The sequence below is a fragment of the Acartia tonsa genome, chromosome 5, assembly GCF_053477335.1.
Source record: "Acartia tonsa isolate MP-2025a chromosome 5, ASM5347733v1, whole genome shotgun sequence".
Lineage (NCBI taxonomy): Eukaryota > Metazoa > Arthropoda > Copepoda > Calanoida > Acartiidae > Acartia > Acartia tonsa.
The window spans coordinates 14,643,333-14,669,917 of NC_137264.1; the positions used below are offsets into that span (position 1 = coordinate 14,643,333).

The 26,585-nt window shown below is 30.2% G+C and overlaps 1 protein-coding gene and 2 long non-coding RNA genes across 4 annotated transcripts in view; all 3 read left to right on the top strand.

The window, feature by feature from the left end:
• Tudor-SN (Staphylococcal nuclease domain-containing protein 1) overlaps nucleotides 1-26,585 on the top strand; it is a 472,363-nt gene that overhangs the window by 144,387 nt on the left and 301,391 nt on the right. The window lies entirely within an intron of this gene.
• LOC145318806 (uncharacterized) lies at nucleotides 1,920-5,536 on the top strand. Its single transcript, XR_013879538.1, has 2 exons — nucleotides 1,920-2,020; nucleotides 5,325-5,536. It is a non-coding gene; the product is annotated as an uncharacterized LOC145318806 (long non-coding RNA).
• On the top strand, nucleotides 5,863-25,492 carry LOC145320253 (uncharacterized). Its single transcript, XR_013880134.1, has 4 exons — nucleotides 5,863-6,032; nucleotides 7,879-8,054; nucleotides 24,327-24,415; nucleotides 24,789-25,492. It is a non-coding gene; the product is annotated as an uncharacterized LOC145320253 (long non-coding RNA).

Below are 26,585 nucleotides of genomic sequence, written 5' to 3' on the forward strand. Positions count from 1 at the left end.
TTCTAGCTTCAAAAATAAGAAAGTTACAGCCGTTTAAAATTTTTAAGTAAAAAAAGACCTAAAAACAAAGGTTGTTAAATAAAAGGGTGAAGGAAGCGAAAATTGACTTAGACTTATAAAAGGTCGGAAATTTATTATCAAACCATAGACTTGCACAAAAAAATTTAGCCCTCTAGCTCTAATAGGAACTGAGATAATAAGGGGGGGGGAGTTGAACGCCCCCCCCCCCCCCGACCGATTAAGGTGCGGCAAGGGGCCCGACTGTAAGGGGTTAAATTCGAATCTCTCCTCCTCAAGTGCCCCTAGAGGCCTCTAGGGGCGTAGCTGCTAGTCCTATTATATAAAGTAGTAAGCGTTTTTTGTCTGTCCCGAAGGATCTCGCTAACCGCTGAACCGATATTGTTCTTCTTTGCAGTAAATCTTTTTATAGGTCCTGGGAAGGTTTTAAACTATTTTTGGTAGGGTGTTTTCACCCCCTCCCCCCCCCCAAAAAAAAATATTTTTTTTACCTTTTTGAAACTCAAATTTAAAATGGGATGAGGTCGACTTTTCCCCCTCCTACCTTAAGTGTCCCTAGATGCTTCTAGGGGCGAAGCCGCTAGTAATTAATAAGATAATAAGAAAAACATAATATATTCTGATTTGTCTTTACTTTTTATCTTTACATTGTAGTCTTTATGTTTATGGCAATTTAAGTTTAAGTTTTAAATGCCAACTATGTAGTATCGCAATAAGTCAAATTAAAATCACGCAACCTTCTCTTTGAAAGTAAAAGGGAATCATTGTCATGTACTATAATAACAGGTTATTGTAATGATTATTTAGCTATCACAAGAATTACAGGTCAGATAGAATAGAATATATAAAAATTTACAAATTTTACTTGCCTTTTACAAATCTGATATCGAATTTACATCCATTTATTGTCCATTTGCATCTAAATTCATATTTTAAAAGCGGCTGCCGAGGCCTGCAAAATAATACATAGGAAATAAAAGACATAATTATCAAGAACTATAAAGTATAATTTTTGATAGTTGGTTTTAATTAAAAAAAAATAATAAAGATCTTGTTCAAGTTATTAAAATTTTTGAATGCAGAAAAGTTAGAGGCAAAAATATTTATGTTGTAATTTTTTTCACTTTACTTAAGGCGCGTGGTCAGAGTTACTTTTGCTTTAGAGGGTTAAGATATTAAGGTATTAACTGAGGAGCTATCGCTCGATCAATTAATCCCTTAGAATGTAAAAATTTATTTATGCTAAATTTTGTCTCAGTAAATAACTCTTTGTATAATTTACATTCTTATTTGTTTTAATCACTTTACGATCTCATCAGACTACGTTTTCCTTATATTTACTCTATTTCATATTGCTGCGCTACTTATTGGCATAATTGTCCTTGTTATTGTATTGTATGTGTGTGACCGTGTGTATGTGTGTGTGTGTGTGTAAATTGTATGTGTATCATAGGATAATAATAATTGTATTAAAGTTTTAAAATCCATAACTATTCGCTTTAAATTACTAATACACATACACTCACACACACACACACACATATATCGGTGTATTGATGTGGCCTTAATGTCCAAACATTACCATCGCGCCTGTGTAGCGGTGTTCGCGAAAAAACACCTAAAATTATCACAATAGCTAAAAATAAAAGACGACAACTATGAGATAAAAACTAATGTTTATCCAAAGAGTAAAAAGAGTAAAAAAATAAATAAACCACAAGTGATTTTATTGCAGCTAAAATGGTTCATTAAGTTTTTAGTGAATTTTAAATTTTAAGTGGCTGCGCCAATTGCATCCTAGGGGCTAAAAAAAAGACTAAAACCAACCCGAAACATAAGTTTAAATATAAAAATACACTAAAATTATCTATGACTATTATGAAGCTTCTCTGAAATAGAAACCACAAAGACTCTAGCTTCTTATAAAAGCGGGAAGTTTGTAAATATTTTACTCAAGACACTAAATCGTTACAATTTTCATGAGAAATACGCATTTTATAAGGCATACAAAACGCTCTAATTTTCGTTCTATTTAACGTAATTTTGTAATTTTTTTTGCTGGTTATTTCATTTTACATATACTTTTATCATTTTATCAAAAAAAAATTTATCTTTTATCATCATTTTTTGGAGAAATTAATGCTTAAACTAAGGGTATCTTTAAACGCAAAATTGACGCACTTAGAATAAAAAATGCGTATTGAGTACAAAGGGGGGATAATTTCAAGTCATGCATGTTCCAAAGATATCTTTTTTTCCATAAAATTTTAATGTTTAGTCCACCGGAGATTACCCTGAAAATCATATATCAATTTAGGAAGGTAATTTTTGTAGAATAGTTACTGAATTTACAACTTTATGTACACTTAAAGTATAGTTAAGATCAAAGGCGTGCAAAAGGTTGGTGTAGGGGTTGTTTACACCACCCTTGTAAAATTAAGGGGGATGGATACACCTCCCTAGGTGTCCACCCATGTCCACCCTCTTGACAAGAGCCTACACCCTCAGATACACCCCTCTATAAATTCCAAGGGGGTGTAAAGGAAATAAATTTACACCCCTTAAAATAAAGAGTGGGGGGGGGGGGGTGTTTAAGGCGGGTGTATAAAATTAAGCCACTGATTAAGATAATTCTATGCTATCTATTTTTAGATAAATTAATCATTAATTTCCAGACTTAACTAAAAAAATCTTGCAATATTCTGTACAACTGTACTGTACAAATTTTAATCAGTAAATAAAAGTGATTGACACAAGAAGGAGCTCTCATACATATGTAATTAAACCACAGTTAATACCTCTAAAGATCTTGATTGATATATATTTATAACTTTTAATATTGTTTACAATAGTGATTAGAGTTAATGTTGGGGAGGGAGATATTTCCCAATCCTCTTTTTAAAGTTTGTAAAAATGTATTACTTATGTAATGAAGTTTTGGTGACATACTTAAATAAACTATCCTTGATTTTGGTTAAAGGGAGCTGTTAAAAGTTGTAAGTGTCAAAAAATTTAGGTGGTTAAAAATTAATGGAATATAACCTGATATTATTATCATTTATGTACAAAAAGATTATAGATACAGTATTACACTTTTTTTCATAAGTAAATTGGATAATTTTTTTTATTTTTTATTGCAACACAAGGTTATTTGTTTATCTCCTGGTACAAGATTCAACATTATTATTAGTTAAATCTAATTTTCTATTGAAACAAGCATTCAACCATTTTTACAGTATTATCGATTTTAATATGAATTATTAAATATGTATTATTAACCCTTAACAGTCGGGCCCCTTGCCGCACCTTAATCGGTTGGTGATGGGGTGGGCGTTCAACGCTCCCCCCCTATTATCTCAGTTCCTATTAGACCTAGAGGGCTAAATCTTTTTTGTGCAAGTCCCCTGTTTGATAATAAATTTCCGACCTTTTATAAGTCAAAGTCAATTTTTGCTTAGTTCACCTTTTTATTTAACAACCTTTTTTACTTAAAAATTTTAAACGGCTGTAATTTTCTTATTTTTGAAGCTAGAAGAACAATTTTTTTACAGAAAATGTTTATCTTTAAGTAAATTTTGTATTAGAAATATCAAATATAAATTTCAGCGGCCGCAGCAGGCGGTCAGCAGGGAAAACGGCTGCGGATCTCTATGAAATTTAGATATGTTATGTTGACATATAAGAAAAGCTTACGTTTAAAAGGGGGACGTAACTGAAGCTTTTTTGATGCTGGGGGGGGGGGGGTTCTCCGGAACCACTTGATGAACCATGCAAATTTTTTGGACTTAAGCTTTTAGGGGTATGAACATCTTATGGTTTCAAAGTCAACCCCCTACCCCCATCCCCTAGCCCCCTGGGGCTCAAAACCCCCCTAAAAATGAACATAACCTTAATTTTCTCAGAAACCATTTGACCAATAGGGATGATTTCTTAAACTTAAGCTTTTATGGTTATAAACTAACTTCTAGTTTAGAAGTCACCCCCCTGCCGCCAACCCCTAGCCCTCCGGGGCTCAAAAAAACCCTAAAAATGAACCTAACCTTAATTTTCTCAGAAACCATTTGACCAATTGAGATGAATTCTTAAACTTAAGCCTTTATGGTTATAAACTAGCTTTTGGTATAGAAGTCATCCCCCTGCTGCTAACCCCTAGTCCTCCGGGGATCAAAAAAACCCATAAAAATGAACCTAACCTTTATTTTCAAGGGGGTGACTTATATTCTAGGAGTTAGCTTATAATCATAAAAGCTTAAGTTTAAGAAATCATCCCTATTAGTCAAATGGTTTCTGAGAAAATTAAGGTTAGGTTCATTTTTAGGATTTTTTGGAGCCCTGGAGGGCTAGGGGTTGGCGGCAGGGGGGCGACTTAAAATCTAAAAGTTAGTTTATAACCATAAAAGCTTAAGTTTAAGAAATCATCCCTATTGGTCAAATGGTTTCTGAGAAAAATAAAGGTAGGTTCATTTTTAGGGTTTTTGGAGCCCTGGAGGGCTAGGGGTTGGCGGCAGGGGGTGACTTATAATCTAGGAGTTAGTTTATAATCATAAAAGCTTAAGTTTAAGAAATCATCCCTATTGGTCAAATGGTGTCTGAGAAAAATTAGGTTAGGTTCATTTATAGGATTTTTTTAAGCCCCGGAGGGCTAGGGGTTGGTTGCAGGGGGGTGACCCCCCCCCCCCCCCGACTGATTAAGGTGCGGTAAGGGGCCCGACCGTAAGGGGTTAATTAAGTGAATCAGTCTGTTAGACCAATGGTAGAAACTCAGCAGATAGACGAGACAGACAGACAGGCAAGAAGAATGATCAAATTACAGTTTGACCATAATAGACAATTCATTAAATAAAATCCAATAGAGAACCTGTGAATGATCAGACAGATGGAGGGATAGACAGACAGACGGACAGACAGACAGTTTTTGAGGCATTAACAAATTAGAATTAGGCTATGCTAGATGATTCATTGAAATCCGAAAAAGAGGCAGTTAGACAGATAGACTGACAAGTGGAGTGACAGACAGACAAAAAAACAGACAGACAAAAAAACAGACAGACAGAGGGACAGACAGACAAAGGGGTATTGCCTAAAAACAGTTTGGCTGCTATATGAATCATTAAAACCCACCATAAAAAGAAATTTACATTAGTTTCATTATTTCGATACTCAACGCCCCCTCCCCAACTCAAAGGGGTTTATTATTTCTTAAAACCAATAGGTGACTTCTCAGCATAATAAAATTGAAAATACTTTTTATTTCATCAATTTATCTTAAATAAAACGAAAGTTATAATCATTTTATTGTCTACAAGAAAAATGCTTTGAGTAAAAATCAACCTAATTGTCAGTAAAAACGTCATATTTATGCATATTTACACAGTAAATAAATTTTAAAATTGTATTCTATTGTAATGAATAACTTAAGGGGGTTGTATGAATTATAAAAAACCTAAAAAAAAACCTAATTTGGTTAAATTAGTCCACGTAAAGATTGATTTAGTACAGTACGTATGAATAAGTTGTCAATTTCCTGCCAGAGTCCTTGTGTTAAACATCAATCGGGTCAGTGGATCTAGATATATTTACAGACAAACAAGAAAACCTTACTACTTTATATGAAAGGTTAATGTGAAAAATCCACCTTTATATAATTTCTAATGGATTTAAAAAATAAAAATTTATTAAAAACAAACTATTTTTATTTTGCAATTTTGAACGAGCATAACGACGCATCGCTTCCACTCGTATTTACTCGCGTTGGTCTTTTCGTGTCCGTGCGTTTATCAGTCTATCCGTCTGTCCGTCCGTCCGTTTGTCCGTGCGTTAGCGTTTACACGAGAAATTCGGTAGTTTGCGCAAAACCGTGTGTGTGATAATACGTGCGGAAGGAATTTACGATATTTTTTTATCGTTTTTTTTGTGTGCTTTTTTTTATCAAAAGCTTTTTTTGACTTTTGTGAATTGAAATAGTGTTGAAATAAGTTAAACATTTAGTTAAATCAAATTTAAAACATTTAAAGGTAATTTTTAAAATTATTATTTTGCATGATATTGTACCTAATGCTATAAACGTATTTTTTGGTGATTTAAAGTTTTTTTTCGCTAAAAATAATTGTATTTTGAAAGTCATATTCCAAGTTAAATAAAATCAACCAACTAAAGTTTTAAAATTTAGTTGACTTTAACTGATTTTAGAGAAAAAAAATTGTTAAATTTCCATGGTTTCGCCCCTAGCTCCGGAGAAGATGAAATATAAGAAAAACTTCCCCATTAAATATAGAGTACTAGCAGTTGATCCAAGGGCAGAAAAATAGCATAAAACCATCCTAAGGCTTAAATCTTAAAATAAAACAACCTAAAATCATTCCAAGTACTCAATGTGAAGCTTTCCTTAATAGGAGAACTTTATCAGTTCAATAATCATTGTTTTAATCTTTAGACAAAAAACTTACTACTTTATATTATAGGAAACATTAAAGCTTCTCTGGAAAGCACCAAACAATTTTTTTCTGCCATTTTCTTCGTGTAATTTTTATTGCTTTTGTAATTGAAATTAATCAAGTGTTATTTTTTCCTCTCCAATTTTAAGCAAAAAAGTTAAATTAATGGTTTGGTAATGCAATCAAAAGTTCATTACCTTTTGCCATTCTAACCAGGGATCTTCAGGGATAAGACAATGGAGGATAAATTAATTTATACCCCTTAGTATGATGAACAAAATTACCCCATCTTTAGATTAAAAGTTTTTTCTTGTTTTTTAGGCCAACTAATGAAAGTATTTGTTTGTAAAGCTTTGGGTACAAGTAGATTTTCAAGTCCAATGTCCTCTACCTGCAAAAAGAATAAGGACTTTATTGATATTTACTGTCCCAAACGTAAATGTAGTAAAAAACCTTTAAGATAAAAAGATCTCTTGAACTGCTGAAAATATAAGTTTGGCCTTTTGGAAAAGCTTTAGATAAATGTTGGTTGTTTGTTATATTTTTTATAAGGGTAGAACACTCGACCCTCATTAAGTAGTCCATATAGGCTAATGACGAAGCTATTGAAGTTTTTTTTTAGTATTTTAAACATTTCTATATTACCCCTTTGATTCGTGGATTTAGGAATATAAGGAATAGGTTAGAATTGTTAAAAAAAAATTCATACACTTTATATATAAAGTTATAAGAAACACATAAATTAAAAAACATAAAAGTTATTATTGGATCTATTATATCTTAACCTAAATCTTTGTCGAACATGTTCTATTGTTTATTTATAAGAATCCAAATCCCCGTCATAAGAAGAGAGAGAGGGTAGATAATAATTTTAACCTCTCATTTATTATTGGACAAGGGCTAGTGGTTGCGCTGCCATATTTAACATTAATTTCTGTCCAATGGTTAGGAAAAACTTATTTATTTCCTTCAGTTTTTAGCAAAAAAAGTTGCAAATTCCTTTTTGTTGACTAAATTAACCTCCCTCCCCCCCCCCCACCTTTACCAATGAATGAAAACTTGTTGTTTCCAGGGGAATGAATATGTAATAAATGTGCAAATTTGAATTTCAATTCCCCCTTTTTCACTTCTCATGATTTAACCCCTCTTCCCTCGGTATATATCTGCTAATGCCACTAAATGCTTAATTTAGGTTAGGTATAAGTACATGCTATGATTCTCCGCAGGGGTCAGATACATCATTTAAAAAAAAAATGAAAATATTGAAGAAAAAAAAAAAGAAAAGATAGTTTAAGACAGGGCAGACATATATTCCAAAAAAAAGATAAAAACCTTTGATTTGTATAAGAAAATTTACATAATTTTCTATCCTAAATAAATGAACAGCATTTAAAATACATATTTTAATACTATTTTTTAATTTTAGGTAATTTTCAAAAGAACTCAGACTTGATGTATTAAGTTATAAAGAACAAAGTTATAAAAAACCTAAAAAAAAACAATAAAAAACAGTGATTGAAATATTTTTGTGAGTGATAAAAAATGTTAAAAAATTTGATTTATTGAAGTTATTTACAACCTAAATTCTGCTCGTGAAAAAAGGTAATTTTGTAAACTTTATTTTTTAGCACAGCAACTCTATGATTAGTTTTGTCTTTTGTATATTTTCTCTTAAAGTTAAGAAAAGAGCTATTTCTTGACCTGCCCTAAAATAAAATAAATCTGACATAAAACAGTGCATTTTTTTTGTCTGAAGCTAAAGATCTTTTAAATAGTAGGCCCAAATTGGTATTACTATTCAGATAATCTTAAGAGATGTCTTTGTCTGGTTTAACTTAGATTTCTGACAATTTTTAAGTTATGTAAAAAATCATCCTAATTAAAAATTGTAGGATTCGGCATTTGAATTAAATATTGTGATATAAAATGAACTTATAATACCAATTTCGTAATATTGGCCTTAAAAACAGAGAAATTGACAAATATTAGGGTAAATTAGTATAGTTAAACACACATAATTTTGTTTCATATGGTAATAAAGTTCGCCTGTTTAAAAGTCAGATATGTGCTCCTTGCTAATTTGATTTATGTCACACAGCTGACATAGAAGCAGTAGATTCCATTTGTAACATCTCTAATGTGACGTGGTGTAGTTTAGATTCAAATCGACACCTCTCCAACAGCAAGCGGGTACGATACGAGTTACTCTCATAGGCATAGTTTAATTTTAATCTATATGAGAATTTAAAAATACTTTTTTATAGCCTTTTCTAATTTCTACTTTGTTTTTCTATTTATTTTTTATAATGTTTGTCCCCTAAATGTGAATATAGCCTATAAACAAAATAGGCAATTTAATGTAAAGGTGTGATATACAATTTATTGGTAAAATTTATGTTATTGCAATGCAGCAACTAATTATAAAGTAGCCATGTATGTAACTAAATTGTTATTGAATTTGTAAACCATTTGATACACTATTTATATTTCTCTTTTTGCTTTCTACTTTTCCGTCAATTAGTAAATTTAAACAAAGACTAAAATTGTTTTCCTGTTGATGTAAGATAGCATGCTGTACAAAGTAAAAAGAAAAAATATTTATAAGAAATATTGGTTATGGGTTGTACTTTTAGGAAGGCTTTTTTTTAATGTAATGAGATGTTTTTTGTCTATACATTAGTTTTGTGTTTTAAGGTATTGAATATAAGGAAATTTGCTAAATTTTGAGAATTTTTTATTGGAATATTGTTGCTCTTTGCGGCCCTAATTTTAAAATTAACTTCCTCTTAGGGACGTTCTATTGTTCGGTATAGGATCAAATAAAATGTACCTCCAATAGTAGCATAGCTTAATGAAAAAATCTTTGTATGGTTATTTAGTTGTTTTAAAAGGTGTTTTTATTCGGTGCTTTCTCTATTGAAATGCCCCAATTTTACATATCAATCTTTTCGAATTTGTTTGACTAATTATGCATTTTTTTGTCAATTTTTATTTCTTATCTATTTGTGTTTAATGCATTATAAATAAATCTTTCCGTCCAAGAGAAAAATGGTAATTAATTTTCTACTGTACGATAATATAACTTGCAATAAAAAATGTACTTAACTAACTTTTTGTCCATAAACGCGAAAAAAAAACAATATATGTACGTATTTGTATGATATAGAGTAATATTTGTATACCTTGTGGCTAGTAGATACAATTTATACAAGGTCTTTATAACTATAAATATACATTAGAGTTTTCACAAAATTAAGTTTTTTTTACAATGCTGACTCTTCCTAAAAATGAAAAATCTCTAAATGTTTTACTTGGCTCAAGAAACTAAAGTCAAAAAGTGCTGTCAGTTATTTTATGACTTTGAAATCTTATTCTTTTTTTAATGAATTAAGAACTGTATTTTGGATTAGATTCTAGCATATTACAAATATAAAAAAGTTTTTTTTCTAATATTGGATTGGATCAGAATTATTTTTTCTCTCTTTTCTCATAACTAATGGTCAAAATAATCTATTCTAGTTTTCTAATTTGGAACCCTCTAATATACCTACAACTAATATTATAAGATCATATATAAATTGGAACCCTCTAATATACCTACTACTAATATTATAAGATCATATATACAAGAGTGGCTAAAATATTACAACTTTACTGTCTACTTCCTTTTTAGATAAATGTCGAATTAAAAGTTTCTATGGGCGTCCCCACCTAATGCTTATTAAAAGCGAAGCTTTTCTATAATTAGGGTCGGTCCGTCCGTACGTCCGTCCGTAACGGATAGCCTTTATCGTTAATTTAAGCATGTTAGAATTGTCCTATCGAATTTAAACTTTGCATGGTGATTCCTTTAGTAGTTAGGTACTATTTAAAAAGCGTAGCAACTCAATAATCATTACCAGAATGTCCGTAAGTCCATTTTAAACATGTCTATTTTTTAATTTTTTAACAACAAATTTTCATGTGATCTAATCATCCGATTGATCTGATTTTTGGTACATTAATTCCTGGGACAACAAAGTATCATGTTATAAGCGAAGCAACTCTATAATCAAGTCCTAAAATATAAGTATGTCCATAAAACATTATCCTGTATTTAGCAGTTTTTCAACAAATTTACTCACAATTTTGGTTTGACTCTTATACATTTATATTCTGATTATTCAGTTCTTACACTTTACAAGTGTCAATGTTTGTGTACTACTTGCGGAAAAAACAGCCACTTTTTAAAACGCACTTAAGTTTTTACAAAACTTGCATATTCTAGGTAATATTTCGCCTAATTTTACGTATGCAGACTATATGATTAAAGTTATAAGTAAATTAAATGTACGTACATACTTATATCTTAAAATTGTATATTTCAAATTGTTAAAGGCGTATGTATTTATTTTAATTTTGAAGGTATACATATATTATTATTATATAACCATTTTAAATGCTAGCCCTGTTGTACTAAGACATGGTGTTGACACGTAGTTTTATATTCAAATTCAATAACTGACAATGGAATCGAAGGTTATTTATTTGTCTTATATTAACGTCGACATTCAATTTAAATATTTTAACCATACCATGCTTTTATAAAAACAAGGATGACAACATCCATAAAAGCAAAGCACTGAAACGATAGGACAAACGGACATGAACACTTACATAGTGTCATAACTGAATAATCAGAATATAAATGTATAAGAGTCGAAGCAAAATTGTAAGTAAATTGTTTGAAAAACTGCTTTATACAGGATAATATTTATGGACATACTTACATACTTAATTTGTTGTTAAAAAGTAAAAAAATCGACATGTTTAAAACGGACGTACGGACATTTTTGTAATGATTATAGAGTTGCTACGCTTTCTAAATCATACCTAACTATTAAAGGAATGACCATGCAAAATTTGAAATCGATAGGACAATTCTAACATGCCTATTTTAAGGAAAAAAGCTATTCGTTACGGACGTACGGACGGACCGACCCTAATTATAGAAAAGCTTCGCTTTTAAAAATGAAGCTATGACGACTATGATTATGTTGATATAATAAAAGTACCAAATCTATGAGATCTTGAAGGACATACACACATCCAGTATATGACATATGGCTTCTTTTAAAAAGCCTAAAACCATCCGGGACATAGTAGAAGCTTCCCTACAAAATAGAAGTTATTCGGTTCAGTAATTATCGAGATCTTAAAGGACAAGCATACTTGTTTTAACTAATGTAATATTTAAATAGGAGAAATTTTACGATACCTACTTTTCTTGCGTTCAAGTCAAGAATTAAAATAATTAAATTTCCAGTATGGCTTCGAAACCGTTTAATATCCGCTGGATTAGAACCGGTTCATTCTCAGCCATACTAAAAAAATCATGCATATCATCGTATTACAGACAATTTTCCACGAATATTAAAATAAAATAACAAAATTAAATATAGTTTTATTAGCCTGGCCTAAATAAACTGGTTTTTATCTTTTAATTATTCATTTTGATATTCGCGGAATGCTGTCTATAATACGATGCGATAAATAACTATTCTTTAATTTTTTATTATGATTTCATCTGCTGCCCAATTACTATGAAACTAGCGCATAACAAATATAAAAATAAACCCGTCCTAGAGATTAAATTAGTATTATTTGCTTGAAAATTAAACAACTGTTTATCTTCTAATTTCATCTTTAATTGAAACCATGAGATACAAAAAAGTTCCAAGGTGAAATTTTCACTTCCTTAAAAGAATTTTTTTATCAATTTTTGAAGCACTTTATAGTGTCTATAAAAAATTACGTCATATTAGAATAGTTCATTTTCTTATATGACGTAATTCGGAAATTTTTTGGCCAAACAAAACTTTTTAGATTTAGTCCTTATAAAAAGGGATGAAATTTTTTTTAAAAATGCGGAAAATCCCTAATTACGTCATATTAGAATGATGGACTATTATGATATGACGTCATTTTTATAGGCACTGTAAAGAGCTTCCTATATTTATAAGCTCTAGGTAAGATAAGAACGAAAGAACATACACTAGTTATAGAGTAGCTGTACTGTTTGTTTTGTTTTTTCTTGTAAATCACAATTCAAACACACACATTTTTTAAAAGAATATTTAATTTTAACATGTAACATAATCTTAGTTTTCCTCAAAAATTAAATTTGTCAGTTTTACCTTTGCTTTTACTTATGGACAAAATTGTAATTGTTAATCAAATGTGCCTAGCATGGATAAAAATAGTTGTAATTAAATGATAATTTAGATAATATGCTACCATAGATTAATATTTATAAGAATTTAATCTATATAGAAAAGTACGACAATGTTAAATTTTTATAGGATTTAAAGATATTTGCAATGGGATTGCCAAAATAATTTGTCAACTGATAAAAACCTGTCTTAACTTTGTTTGTTTTATCATATCAAATGCGAAGGCTTTATTATCCGGCAAAACAGCTTTGAGCCTGTCCAGACCCATATCATAGCTGTCTGAAAACTGTTTACTGATTGATCCAACCGTTTATTAGATCTTACTGTACAACAATACCTAAACATCATTAGATAATGACATTGTTTTCAATTTTAAAAGCTAAGATTTTCTATCATTAGGGTCTGTCCGTACGTCCGTAACGGATAGCTTTTTTGTTAATTAAAGCAAGTTAGAATTGTCCTTTCGATTTCAAACTTTGCATGGTGATTCTTTTAGTGTAAGATTTAGAAAGCGTCACAACTCTATAATCATTACCAGAATGGCCGTACGTTTATTTTAAACATGTTGATTTTTAACTTATTTAACAACAAATTTTTATGTGATTTAAAAATCCGATTGGTCTGATTTTTGTAGTACTGATTCTTAGGACAGCAAAGTACAAAGCTACAAGTGAAGCATCTCTATACTTGAGTCCTAAAAATGTAAGTATGTCCTTAAAGACTAACCTGTATTTATGTAGTTTTTCAACAAATTTACTTACAATTTTTTATCGACTTTATACATTTACATTCTGATAATTCAGTTCCGATACTTTACAATTGTTAATGTTCGCTTGTCTTACTTTTCAGAGCTTCGCTTTTATGGATGGTATCATCCTTATTTAATTCTTTCTATTATTAATCCAAGTTTTTAGCTGAGAGTGAAGTACTAATGAAAATATATCTATTTAACAAGCTAATCATTAAACTTACCATGTTTTTAATGTTTTTTACTCACAGCTAAATTTCTTAATGAATCTTTTCTATAAGCAACACGGACGAATGGTAGAATCGTCCTTTCGATTTCAAGCACAGTATAAAATTTACATGATGTGTGTGTGTGTGTATGTTTCGAAGGATCTTGCAAACTAGTGAACCTATATGGTTTTGCTTTTCAGTGAAGCTTCTAAAAGGTTCAGAAAAGAAATATAATTATTTTGTGTTTTTGCTATTCTTTTATTTGTTTTTAGCATTTTTTGTCATTTGATAGATTTTTGCTTTTATTTTCCAAGATTTTTTTTGTATTTTTTTATGAAACATAAATATTAAAACCATTTGTCTTTTGAAGTAGTGCGGAACTTCATTAGCTAATTGTTTATAATTTATATATATTTTAATTAATTGTAGAATTATGTACCAATTAAGTTTAGTAACAGACAGTAATAATATACGAAAGTTATTTTTATTAATTTAAATTATATCTAGTTTGTGTTCATTTCGTATTCTAGACCTGAAATCTTAATGGATGAAACAGTGATATCTTTTTTCTTAATTCATAACCGCTCTGTGGAATTTTAATTTAATTTCTATTTGAAACTAAATTATTTTATTTAAAAATTTGAATTTTTAATTGATAAAAATTCAACAATTCGCAGTTGAGTTTTACTATTATGGAAAAAATCTGCGCAGTTTTAAAAAATGCCAGAGTTTTCTGAATCCGCAGCTAAGTTTTTTTCCAACCCGCAGCTGCCGAGACCCGTTAATTTTATGAATTTGGCTAACTTATTCTAAAATAACGTTTATTTGTCATTTATAATGGGTAATTGTACGTTTATTTGAGACCTTTTGGGGGATTTAAATCTGATTTGAACTGTTCATATTGCCATATTTGTAAAAACAAGAAATATTATCAAACACAAGAATGAAAACATCCACAAAATTAAAGCACATGAAAACAACTAAACAATCTTAATTAAAATCTGCACTACATATAATCATATATTATATTTATTCATTTAATATACACAAAGCTTTCTAGCTATATTTTTGGTAAATTAAATTTAGGAAAATTTAAATGCTTGATTTACACTTCTAACAGTGAGGGAGGGGACATTGGGCTTTTTATTACACTAGTTCCTAATTTTTATGATAATGTTTTCTTATTCGTTGGCTTAACAACTTTGTAATTTACAGAAGGGGGTGGACATGGGCTTTTTATTACACTAGTCCTTAATTTTTTTGTGATAATGTTTCCTTATTCGTTTGCTCAACAACTTTGTAATTTATAGAAGGGATAATTTTGTGTATCATGACTGTGGATATACATTAATATATCGGCCATTGTCTTATTCCTTTAGATCCCTAACATAATCAGCTATCAGCATTTGACTTAAAAAGAAAACCCAAATTAAGAAAATCTTTGCCTTGGAATAATATCAAAATAAACTGTAAATATCGCCTTAAAAAGAATAGACGGACCTATATAATTTATTTTATTGAAAAATTGTTCTTCTTCCAAAATAAAACATATTTATAGGACACTCCTATTAAATTTGGTAGGCCATTTTTTGGACTTAAAATAATTAAACCACTTTGGTGTAAATTTCCATAAAGACAAAATGTTTTATATAGATAAAAAATTGAAGGCAAATCTAAATTTATTTTACAACAAATTTTTATTACGTAGCTTCTTAGTAACCAGTATCATACTGTCCATGCGTCTTATTAACCGAATTACTGACAATAATCTGCCTAAAATTCATTCTTTTAATAAACGTGTTTAAAATTGAAATAAAAACTCATATGGACATAAGTATTCTTGTTGAATATACAATGATAATCGAATTTAATGGCTAAATAATTAATAATTGCTCTAGTTTATGAATTAAAATTATCTTGAATTCAGTTAAATAAATCAAATAATAGACGTTTATTATTCTAAATTACATACCTTAGCTACTAATTGTCTTTAATCTATTTTATATGTATGAATAAATTCAAAGATATAAAGGGATAAGACAATGGACAATAAATTAATGTACATTTCCAATGATAATATATAAATCACACCTTCTGTAGATTAAAACTATTGGCTTAACCATTAGGACACTCAACCAAATTAACCAATCAATCAAAATTTTTAAAAAGTACCCATTTTTTTAAATTTAACAAATACGAAAATGTTATCATAAAACTTTGGGTACTAGTATAATTAACAGTCTCGTGTCCCCTTCCTCCTTGAAAAAAAATTTAAATAAACTGAAAAATAGTATAGAAAGAAACTTTTCCACATATTTTCTTGTATTAATACTAATTTTACTAATACATACAGTCTTGACTTTTGTATGTTTCTCTCTGCGTAGTTTGAAGCATAGACGGGCCTAAGGGGGGTGTCAACACCTCCTTCATACATAACATCCCCTAAGGATACACCCCCCCCCCTTGTTAAATCTCTAGTACTTAGGCTTATTTTTACTTGGCGGGCATAAGATATAAGAAACCACATATTCGTGTTTTTATTACCCAATTGTACTTAAAATTTCATGGAGTAGGATAATTTGGAAACTAGTTTACTTATACTGCTACTAAACTTAGGCATTTTTATGTAGTGGGTATTCACTTTCGCATATTGTTGCATCCTCTTAGCGTTTAATATTCGCAAACCTCATGGATGTGTTTTAGAGTAAAGCAAAGGGAGGGGACAGTTGAGCTGTGATAATAATTTGCTATTCTGATTAATTGTTAATATAATAAATAAGCAAAATAAACGTTTATTTTTTGCACGGGCGATTTCTCTTGGGAGATTGTTGACCCTCCCCCAAAGTAGTTAAACAACCTTCCCAGGATCTATGAGAAGCTACATAGTAAAGGAGAACTATTTCAATTCAGCGGTTGTTGAGATCCTTCTGTACAGACAAACATCCTGTTTCTTTTTTTATAAGGATTATTCAAAAGACAGACTGGCAAAATTAATTAGAAAGGGTTTAATGATGTTTGGTACCTACTTAAATTTAGAAACGGAGAACCTAATCAGTTATTAGTGATGCAGGCAATGAGAGAGATAGATATCATACTTCCTATCTATTTAATACAGATGCTTATTTTTAAAATCAACAATAATTATAGCTTTTAAATTATGATATAATGATTTTTTTCTAAAGCAACTTAATTTCTTTTGTATAATGTATCATTAAAGACAAGAATGACAATATCCATTCCCAGTGAAGCCTAGAAATGAGCGGAAAACGTTTAGATGCTTATTGGTTGGCGAAATCTTCACAAAAAATTTTAGCCTCCTATCTTAAATATCCATTTTTCTCCAAGATCGTTACCGTATCAGACCGACAGACCATGTGTGTTGTATTCTGGATGTTCAACGCATTATTTTTAGCACATGCTACATTAAATATCAGCAGAGTAAATTCAAATTTTTTTGTATTGATCTAACGAACCGACAACGTGAGCTATAGAGTAGCTACGCTGCTGAGAAAAACAACAGCATTAAGTGATGTTTGTTATTTGATAATCATTTTTTGTCTACCATATTGTCCATTGTGTTGGGTGTTCTAACATTACAACTAATTCAAAATTCAAAAAGACATACTAAGATTTAATATAACTCTGAAAACTTTAAAACAAAGATAATTTTGTATGTAGGAAGCGGATCTAACAACATTTTTGGTTTCAAAAAAATAAAGAAATTATCAAAATGTAATCATGAAACCAGGTTTATTAAGATTGTGTTAGGCCTTTGATATGTCAGCTATCACCACATTTATTTAATTGATAGTCACTTGAAAAAGTGGTATGCCGAGCAATTGTTAGTCATGACCACTTTTATTTAATTAGTTGATTATATTAATTAAATAATGGCATATCGATAAATTGTCATTATGGACCACCTTTATTTAATCATGGAGTTATTTGAATAATGACATGGCGATAATTTGTCAGTCCTGGCCACTTTTATTTAATGACATTAATCATTTAAATAACAAAACATTAGAGCGTAGTTTTCCGCTGCTTTGTGGGACGTGTGTATAATGATATGTTGACCACACAGTTTCTTGTCCTTAACCTTGGCAGATAATAAATACAATTGGACCACTTCAACACAACACGGGTGTTCCCGCATTTTAGATAAAAAAAATCCCGTATTTTAGCTAATTTATGAAATATTTATTTATAGCCTTTCCATTGGTTGCTTTTTCCTGCGGGACCCTTAAAAACCTAACTTGGCTCTTTTCTTTTTGTATTTCCTTTGAATTTTTCTATAACTCTATATCTAATTTTTATTTTTCAATAAAAACAATGAAATTAAATGTATAGTTTACTTGAATTTTTCTTTAATATTTGTCTTCCCATAGTCGCGTGCACAGAGTTTTGTATTTCTTTAAAGGGTGAAAAAAAGGGGGATGACAGGCCTTTCCAATTTTGATTTTAAAGAAGGTTGTTAACACCCACACACCCACGTTTATGTGCACCATAAATATATTAAATTTGAGAAAAATGTTAAGTTCTTATTACTACTGATATTTTTGTTTTTGTTTTTATGGTCTATATCGAACGTCTATAGTCTTTTATAAGCTCCAAAGTTTGGCATCCTATCTCAAATATTAGCTGAGTTATAGGAGCGCTGTATCAACACATGATAATAATTTGTTATCGAACCGTCAAATTTTGTGATCGAGAGCAGGGCATGTTATTCTACAAGGACCAAGTGATAGTTAATGCAAGAATTTTTTTTGTAGTGAAGCTACGGTATTAATAAGTGTTTGTTGGCCTGTCTGTCTTTAACGTTTTTTTTTCTTTATTTCCATTCTTTTTCTTTTCTTTTCTTTTTCTTTCTTTGTCTTTTTTTTCTTTTTCTTTCTTTTTTCCTTTCTCATTCTTACTCTTTCACTTTCTTTCTTTCTCCCTCTCTCTCTCTCTCCTTTTATCTCTATCTTTCTTTCTTTTTCTTTCTTTCTCTCTTAAGGTAACAGACAAATATACATTTTCCCTGATTCCTTAGATAACCCTATATGTATTTACGTATATAGTATGTTATACTTCTATAATTCTATAATAATATGGTGTACCACTACTTCCGCTAAATGTATCATCATTACCGCATTTTATTAATACAGCACAAATTATCTCATTGATTTTATTCTTAATTTTAAACACCCACCCCCTTTCATTTTTACGTTATTATGTCTTTTGCGAATGTGAAATTCTTTAGGTGGAATCTATGGCACACCTAATAATGCATGTATGATTACTTGATATATATAGGCTTTAAGCTTTATTTATATCAAGCTTATACCCTATCAAATTTGCTTTTGAAAATTTTACAGATTATGTTATAATCCGGAAAATGAATACAAATGTCCTTTATATAATGCTTTTGGATGTAAGCGTCAAATTTTTAAAACCTCTCATTTTACACCCTAAAAAGGCTTGGACGTCCTAGGGAAAGGAATGTTTGTGAGAAATACTTTAGATCAACCACCTCAATTCTTTACACCCCCCCCCCCTTAAAAAAGCTTGGACGTCCTAAGGAAAGGAAGAGTTTGTGCTAATGTAACAATATGCAGTTATAATACTTTAGCAGAAAATGCGCAAAAATATACACCAATTAAATTAAAATAGCAAAATTTTGTCTTGAATACTATCGAATTTTCTGACAGGGGTTTTGTGTGTATGTTTATGTTTATGTTTAAGGGTTAATAAACCCTTATACGGATATATTATCATGACATATTTGACAGTTCAAATTAAGGGGGGCATGTATCTTGAAAACAAATAGTTGAAAAGTGAAGTAAACTTCTGTATCTCACACATTTCAATTGATTTAACGTCAAATGTCCCATTACTGTACAAGTAGTGCATAGTGGTTATTTATCGCATCGTATTATAGACAGCATTTCGAGGATAGTAAAATAAAAAAATAAAAGATTAATTGAGGAGCCGAAGGCCCAAGCCAAAATAAAACTTGTATTATCCTTATATTATTTGTCGTGGAATATGGTCTGTAATACGACAAGATACATGATTTTTTCAGTATGTCTCAGAACCGGTTATAATCCAACGGATAACATTTGGTTTCTAAGCCATACTGGAAAGTTTTTTTTAATTTTGTTATATTGAAATCGTTGCACGTTCTGTTTTGCTATATAACACCCAACACATTCATAAGATTAAGAATTGAGGGAAGATCAATTTAACATCCATTCTCCTATCCCTGTATTTGAAGGTACAAGCTGGTGTTTATATTTCATTAATTGTTGTTAATTAGGCCTGCGGAGATAACATATAATTTACCCTCAATACCTTAGGGGATAAAGATTCTGACAAACAAAAATTAAGGGGTAATTATCCTCGAAAACGCCTTTGGACCACATAGAACTCCCGTTTAGCTTATTTTTTTTTTCTTGAAGAAAAAATAAATTGAAAAGTTAAAATTATCTTCCTTCATTAAAATCTGAACCAGAAATGGCGGGGTTAGTGTTACTTATTTTTTTTAACTAGCGGCCAATTCAAGGGGAAGGGGGGATAGGGTTATAAAAAGAAACAGTAAAAAGAACGGATAATTTTTCCTAGGAGGGTGTTGGGACCCTTCCCCAAAATAGTTATAAATTTCCCAGGTCTTATAAGAAGCTTCTTTAAGTGAAGGAGAACAATATCGGTTCAGCGGTTAGCAGTATCCATTTGTACGGACAGACAGAATGACACAGACATATATCCTAATACTTTTATATAAGATTTACTTTATCCGGTTATGCTATTTGTTTTTCAAATAATATGTCACAATTTTAGTAGAATTTAGGGCTACAGGGCTTTGCTAATTGCAAACATTTATGGGCAAAGGCATCAGGTCTTACAAGATTTATTAATTTAATTACTATTTGATTTGAATTTTTTATCAAAATTATATAACACGAGGTTTTCCTAATGTTCTGCAGTTATCTGTATGTGTTCCTAAGAACTCAAATATCACATACTAGAGTTGGCTCGATATAATTATTTCACTATTGGCTAGTCTTCTATGAGTACATATCTCTTTATCTATTTCTCAATAAATCAATTTTCCTCCCCTGCCATTACTATCTAAAAGAAAAAAGTAAATATTTAATAACTTGAATGATTTTAAAAGATTTTTTCAATTATATTTTTTTTCACATTACCATCACCAAGGGGTTAATAAGATTAAAATTTTAGTTTAATATTTGAACACACAAAAGGAAGTGTCGCCACAATCGAATTCTTTTAAAACAGAGTTTTCTCAAATTTACTATATTAAAAATTTAAATTTTCTTTTTTATGATTAGAAATTAAATACTTCAATATAATGTAAATAGCAACATGAAACGAAAAAAAAATAATTTATTTTTAATAAAGCAAAATAATGGGTTTCATCGTTCTGGCCAATGAGAGTTTATTATGAATTATTGGAGCACTATGAGTTTTAAACATTTATTCCTTGGAAAACTTAAGCTAATTTATAGACATTTATTTTCTATATAGATCTGACATAGATCTTGAAGCAATAAATCAGGCTGTTTTGTAAATGTTAAAAATTGGTCTGAATCTATTAAATAAAAGTTATCGCAAATATACTTAGTAAAGGAATGCAGCCACTTGCATTGAATAAGAAACTTAAATATCATCTATATTGATATCTTAGCTGAATGGATATAGGATATATGTGGATATATCGACAGGGGAAAACTTGTCGTCAACTTAATTGCTAATATGGACTAATATGGGAGCATCGTTATTTTAGCCAGCTGTGAGCATCCTTTTATCAGATTACATGAAAGTCTGGTGCAACATTCTTAACTGTTTGTTTATTGGTCTTTTATAAGATAAATAAAGATAGGTTCAGACATTTAGAAAATATAATACAGAATAGACATTGATTTATACTAGCTTGAAATGATTGAAACTAATTAAAACATGTGCTGTTATTTTATCAAAATAAGACTAAATAATACAAAGTGCCATTATTAGCATAATAAATAGCTCGTATAATGGCATTACAACAATATGTCATCCATGTCTAAATAAAAGTCTATCAACATTCAATTGTTAATAAAATAAATAATTTATGAGAATAAAGTTCCCTTTTCTGAGATCTTATATATCAAGGACGACAACCAATTTTATGTTTAGATTTCTAAAACAACTATTTTCACCATATGTTGATGTTGAATTATCAAACCCTTTATTGGGCTTTTAGATGTGCATAAAAATAAATTGGCTATAGCCATTAATCGTCAGTCGGTCAAACGTACACCCCGCAATTTATTTATTCCAAACAAGGATGACAACATTCTTAAAAGCGGTGCTCAGAAAATTAAATGATCATAGGGGAAAAAACATACATAAACTTTATTACTTTAGTGTTGGGGGGGGGGGGGAGGCGGGGGGGATTGGCTAAGTCAAACCCCTTAATTTAAATTTTATTTCTTTTTTCTTTTTTTTTCTTTTTTGGGGGGGGGGCATTTATGTGTGGTGGAAGTACCCTTCCCTAAAATAGTTATAAGCCTATTTACGACCTATAAGAAGCTACACTGTAATGGAGGAACAAACTGATACTTTTGTATAAGGATAACAATGTCAAAAATATTCTCATCCTATTTTGGTATATTTAATTGTTAGTTATTATGAATATTGTTATTGTTTTGCTACTTATAGACAAAATCATCCTCACCATCATTTATTCGTCATCCAACGACATAAAAATTGATCAGTATTAATTTGACAAAGAAACTCAAAATCCAAATTTCCACGTATTTTTTTAACGAAAAAACAAGCACAGTTCTTCATAATTAAATCGTAGCCTTTTCAAGATTTGAACACATGACAGCTATCCTATTCTATAAAATATAAAGCTTTTTTATCTGAAGCGAAGAATATCACTTTCCACTGATCCGATATGATTCTCCTTTACAGTGAAGCTTATTATAGGTCCAGGGAAGGATCATAAGTATTTTGGAGGGGGTATCTCCACCCCTCCATGAGAAATATCCATAAAAAATTACCCACCCCCCCCCAAAAAAAGTTTGTTTTCTTCTTTTTAAAACTAAAATTTAAAGTAATTTCGACTTCTTCAACCCCATATTCCTTCAGTATCCCTAGAGGCCTTTAGGGCTCTAGGGGCGTAGCCGCTAGTCTTTAGTATGTTAGCATAATATTTACATGCTATTATAATTTCTCACGCATTTATATGCTATTTCATAGAAGACTTTTAGAGAAGAAGGACTGCTTAAAATTTTGACTGAAAAATGTAAGAATTTTGTTAGTGGGTGTTTTTTTTATCAAGACTTTTATCTTCTTCTACAAATGAATGAATTTATTTGGTTAATTTTCAATGTCGTAGAATGGCCTAAAACTTAAACAAATGCACTGAAAATTAATGAATGATATGTCTAGTAGTTTTTAAGATTGTGTTGGACTTACAAACATATATTTAGTGCAGGGAAAGACTTTAAATTGTAAAGATTTTCTATACGTTACCGTGTCTGTCAGCTTGTCCTTCTGTGAAACATAATCCTAATTTATTGTAATCTTTACTTTTTTATTTATCTTTCCAGTATGGCCTCGAAACCCATTGCTGGATTACAACCGGTTTTAAGACACATTGAAAGATCATGTATCGTATCGTGTTATAGAATTTTCTAAGAATAATAAAATTAAATCATAATAATTATTCTCTCATCCATACAAAATGCCTAACTTTTATTAGACATCATTGTCCTTGTTCACGCTATGTTTTGTAAGTTTGAGCCTTTGAGGGAACATCAGATGACTTTATTGCTTAGGTTTATAATACTTTCAGAGGTTGACAAAGAGAACAAGAACAAATATGTTCTGTACTAACAAAGATTTATGATAACGATAAACTAAGCATAATATAGGTTTGTAAAAGGTAGAAAAAGAAGAAATTACACTTAATGTATACTATAAAAATATGCATGCCTTATGAAGAAAAAAAACAAGAAAGAATAAGATGAACTATGTGTGTGCTATACACCGATAAGACAGATGGATGGATAGACACGGACATTCATGAGGTAGCTGCGCTACTAAAAAGAAATAATTTAATTTTCATGCTTTTTATTCGAGAACAGATAATGCCCGCCATAGATGAAGGGATATATTAAAAAATAAAATAAATTTCTGCAAAAAAAAAATTCTGTTTTAAGTGCATTCTTTTTTGTTCTTCATTTTAAGCGAAACATTTTCAAATTATGAAAGATATATATAGGGCATTGTATTTTACTTTATGAACATTATTTTTAATTCTATTGTCCCATCCCTGTATCCATGATACCCGCCCACATTTAGAGGCTCATAAAACTTGTAATTTCAATATGGCCAATAGAATTTTTAAAACTATGAATTAGTATTTGAAATATCACATTTTTACTCATTTTATTTCTAAGCATTTGTTGCATCAGTGTGTATGTATGAAAAAAACACAAACCACATCTATAATAAAATATAAATCTACTTCCAGCTATGCTATGAGGGGGGGGGGGGTATTTTTTCCAGAGCGATTTCTATTACAAGAGTGGGGTTACCTTCCCCAATTGACATTTAGACTCTACACTTTTGTTGATTTAATACATTCAAAAATTTGTTTAGGGTATAACATTTATTTTGATTAAATTTTTCAATTTATTTTTATTTTCAGAATGGAAGAACCAGAAATTCTAGTGTGTAGTAGCCTAGCTTCCAGGTTCCAAGTAGCTGCTGGCGGCTCGAACAGTTTAGCTGTCCCAGGTATAATTATTAGATAGTTAGACATTCATATTATTTAGATCATATAATATTTTTGCAATCTGGCAATTGGAACCCTATTTTGACGTCACTCTTTTCCTAGTTAGGTGAAAAAAAAGACTGTCAAGTTAGAATAAATTAATTTATAAATTATGTACAAAATGCATTAATTCAAAGATTAAAAGATGGATAAAAAAATAAATGAGGTGATAAATAGATTAAAAGAGAGGCTGTATAGATAAATAAAAACTAGATTAATGGATAAATTACTTGTTGGATTAAAAGACATAAAGACTAGATTAAAAGAGTGGACGAAAGAATTAGAAAATAAATGATAGATAAAATCACACACCAACACATCCAATTTCGTTTTCAGGTGTTAAAGAGGACACAACGGGGTCTGGCGAAAGTCTTGCGAGCAGCCGGTTCGAATCCGCGCTGATGATTGGCGCGGAAGGCGGTCTATTACTGGGCGAAGAAAGCGTGAAAAACGGCGGTTCGATCAGCCCTATATCGTCCAATTGCACTACAGGATAGTTGAATGTTATTTTTCAAAAGAAAAAATGAAGAAATGTTTACCACATTTGTATGTTTTCATTTTGACCTCAAATTGAAAGGTTTTTTTCTATAGAAATAAGTGAGAAATCTTAAAACTATAAATCAATCATGAAAAATAAGTATAAAAATGAGAAAAATATAAAAGTAAGTTATACATATAAAGCCGTTTTTTTCCCAACCCCTTTTCGGTATCAAAAATAGATTAAAATGAATTTTCCGTTGAACCGGGCTGTAAAAAATATATTTATTTTTAATGTTGTATAGACAATTGTCCGCAGATAGGGAAAACAATTACAAGGATTTATTCCTGTTTTGTAGGCCCCGAGAGGTTGAATGCCCGGGGACCATAAAACCTTTGATTTGATTTTAAAAAAAGACTACAGGATTTATAGTATTTTCATAATGATATAGAACGGGATTTTATTTAGTGAAAATAAATAGGATCAAACAATTAATTAATACTTAGTAATTTAGTACAATATTTTTATTTTTTCATCTTGCCGAAATATAGATTCAAAATAAGTTTTCTTTCATAATAAGTAAACCCATTGATATGAATGGTTTCATTTCAATAAAATTGTTTTTTTTTTTATTTAAATAAGACACTAAAAGTTGAAAAAAATACACTAGAAATTTTGAAAAAGGAAAACATATTGTATATTATTCATTACATATTGATTTAGATTTAAAGAAAACAAGAACATTTATTTTGAGGGTTCGGAGGCCGCACGTAAGCCACAGCTAAGCCTAAAAGACAATTGACTATAAATTGATGTTCATAACGACTTATGATCAATATAATTACCCCTAATGTGGATTAAATTATGAGATTAACTACTGCTATTTTGTATCAACCAATTATGCTTTCTTAAAGATTGTATAAAACTTTTGGGGCCAGTATAATTTACGTCCAGATGTCCTTTTCTTTCTACCCTGTCAGTAATAATGTATTTATTTTTTCTAATACCATAAAAATAATAATAACATAATGCAGCTGCGATCCTAAGATTCTGAAGAAAAAAAGTGTAAGAAATAAGGATTTTCCCCATCACATTTGAAAGAGATTAATTTCTTAAGGAAAGGATTAATTTTACTCTGAAAAGGACTTTTAATTTAAATTCAGAAAAAGGATAAGATATGTGACTTTCTATATATATTTTTTTCATTATGTGAAGGGGTCATGTATCTATTTTCAACCATTTGAGGTCTAAGCATAATTGAGGGGAGGGGTAAGGAGGTAAGGGGTTCGAATCATGGCCCAAACAGACGTTAAAAAAAGTGGTTAGTGCTGCTGTATAAGATGTGCAGTGGAACATTAATAGCAAGAATATTGGCAATGCCTTGGCCCAGAACAAGTGCCACTCATTACCATGCATGTGCAGTTGGTTTTCTGCAATAGTTAGGATGATAATGTTAGTTAAGGTCTGACCATGCGTTGTTGTCAACCATCCCAATAAAGTATAAGTTTATAATTTTAATATTATATCATTTAACCTTTGAACAATTACTTATCCCAAATATTTTTAGATGAAACTAGACAGAATTTGTATATTGGTAAAAGATGGGATGTTATATTATTGCCATTGATCTATTCCTATTTCTTAGTATTTTAATT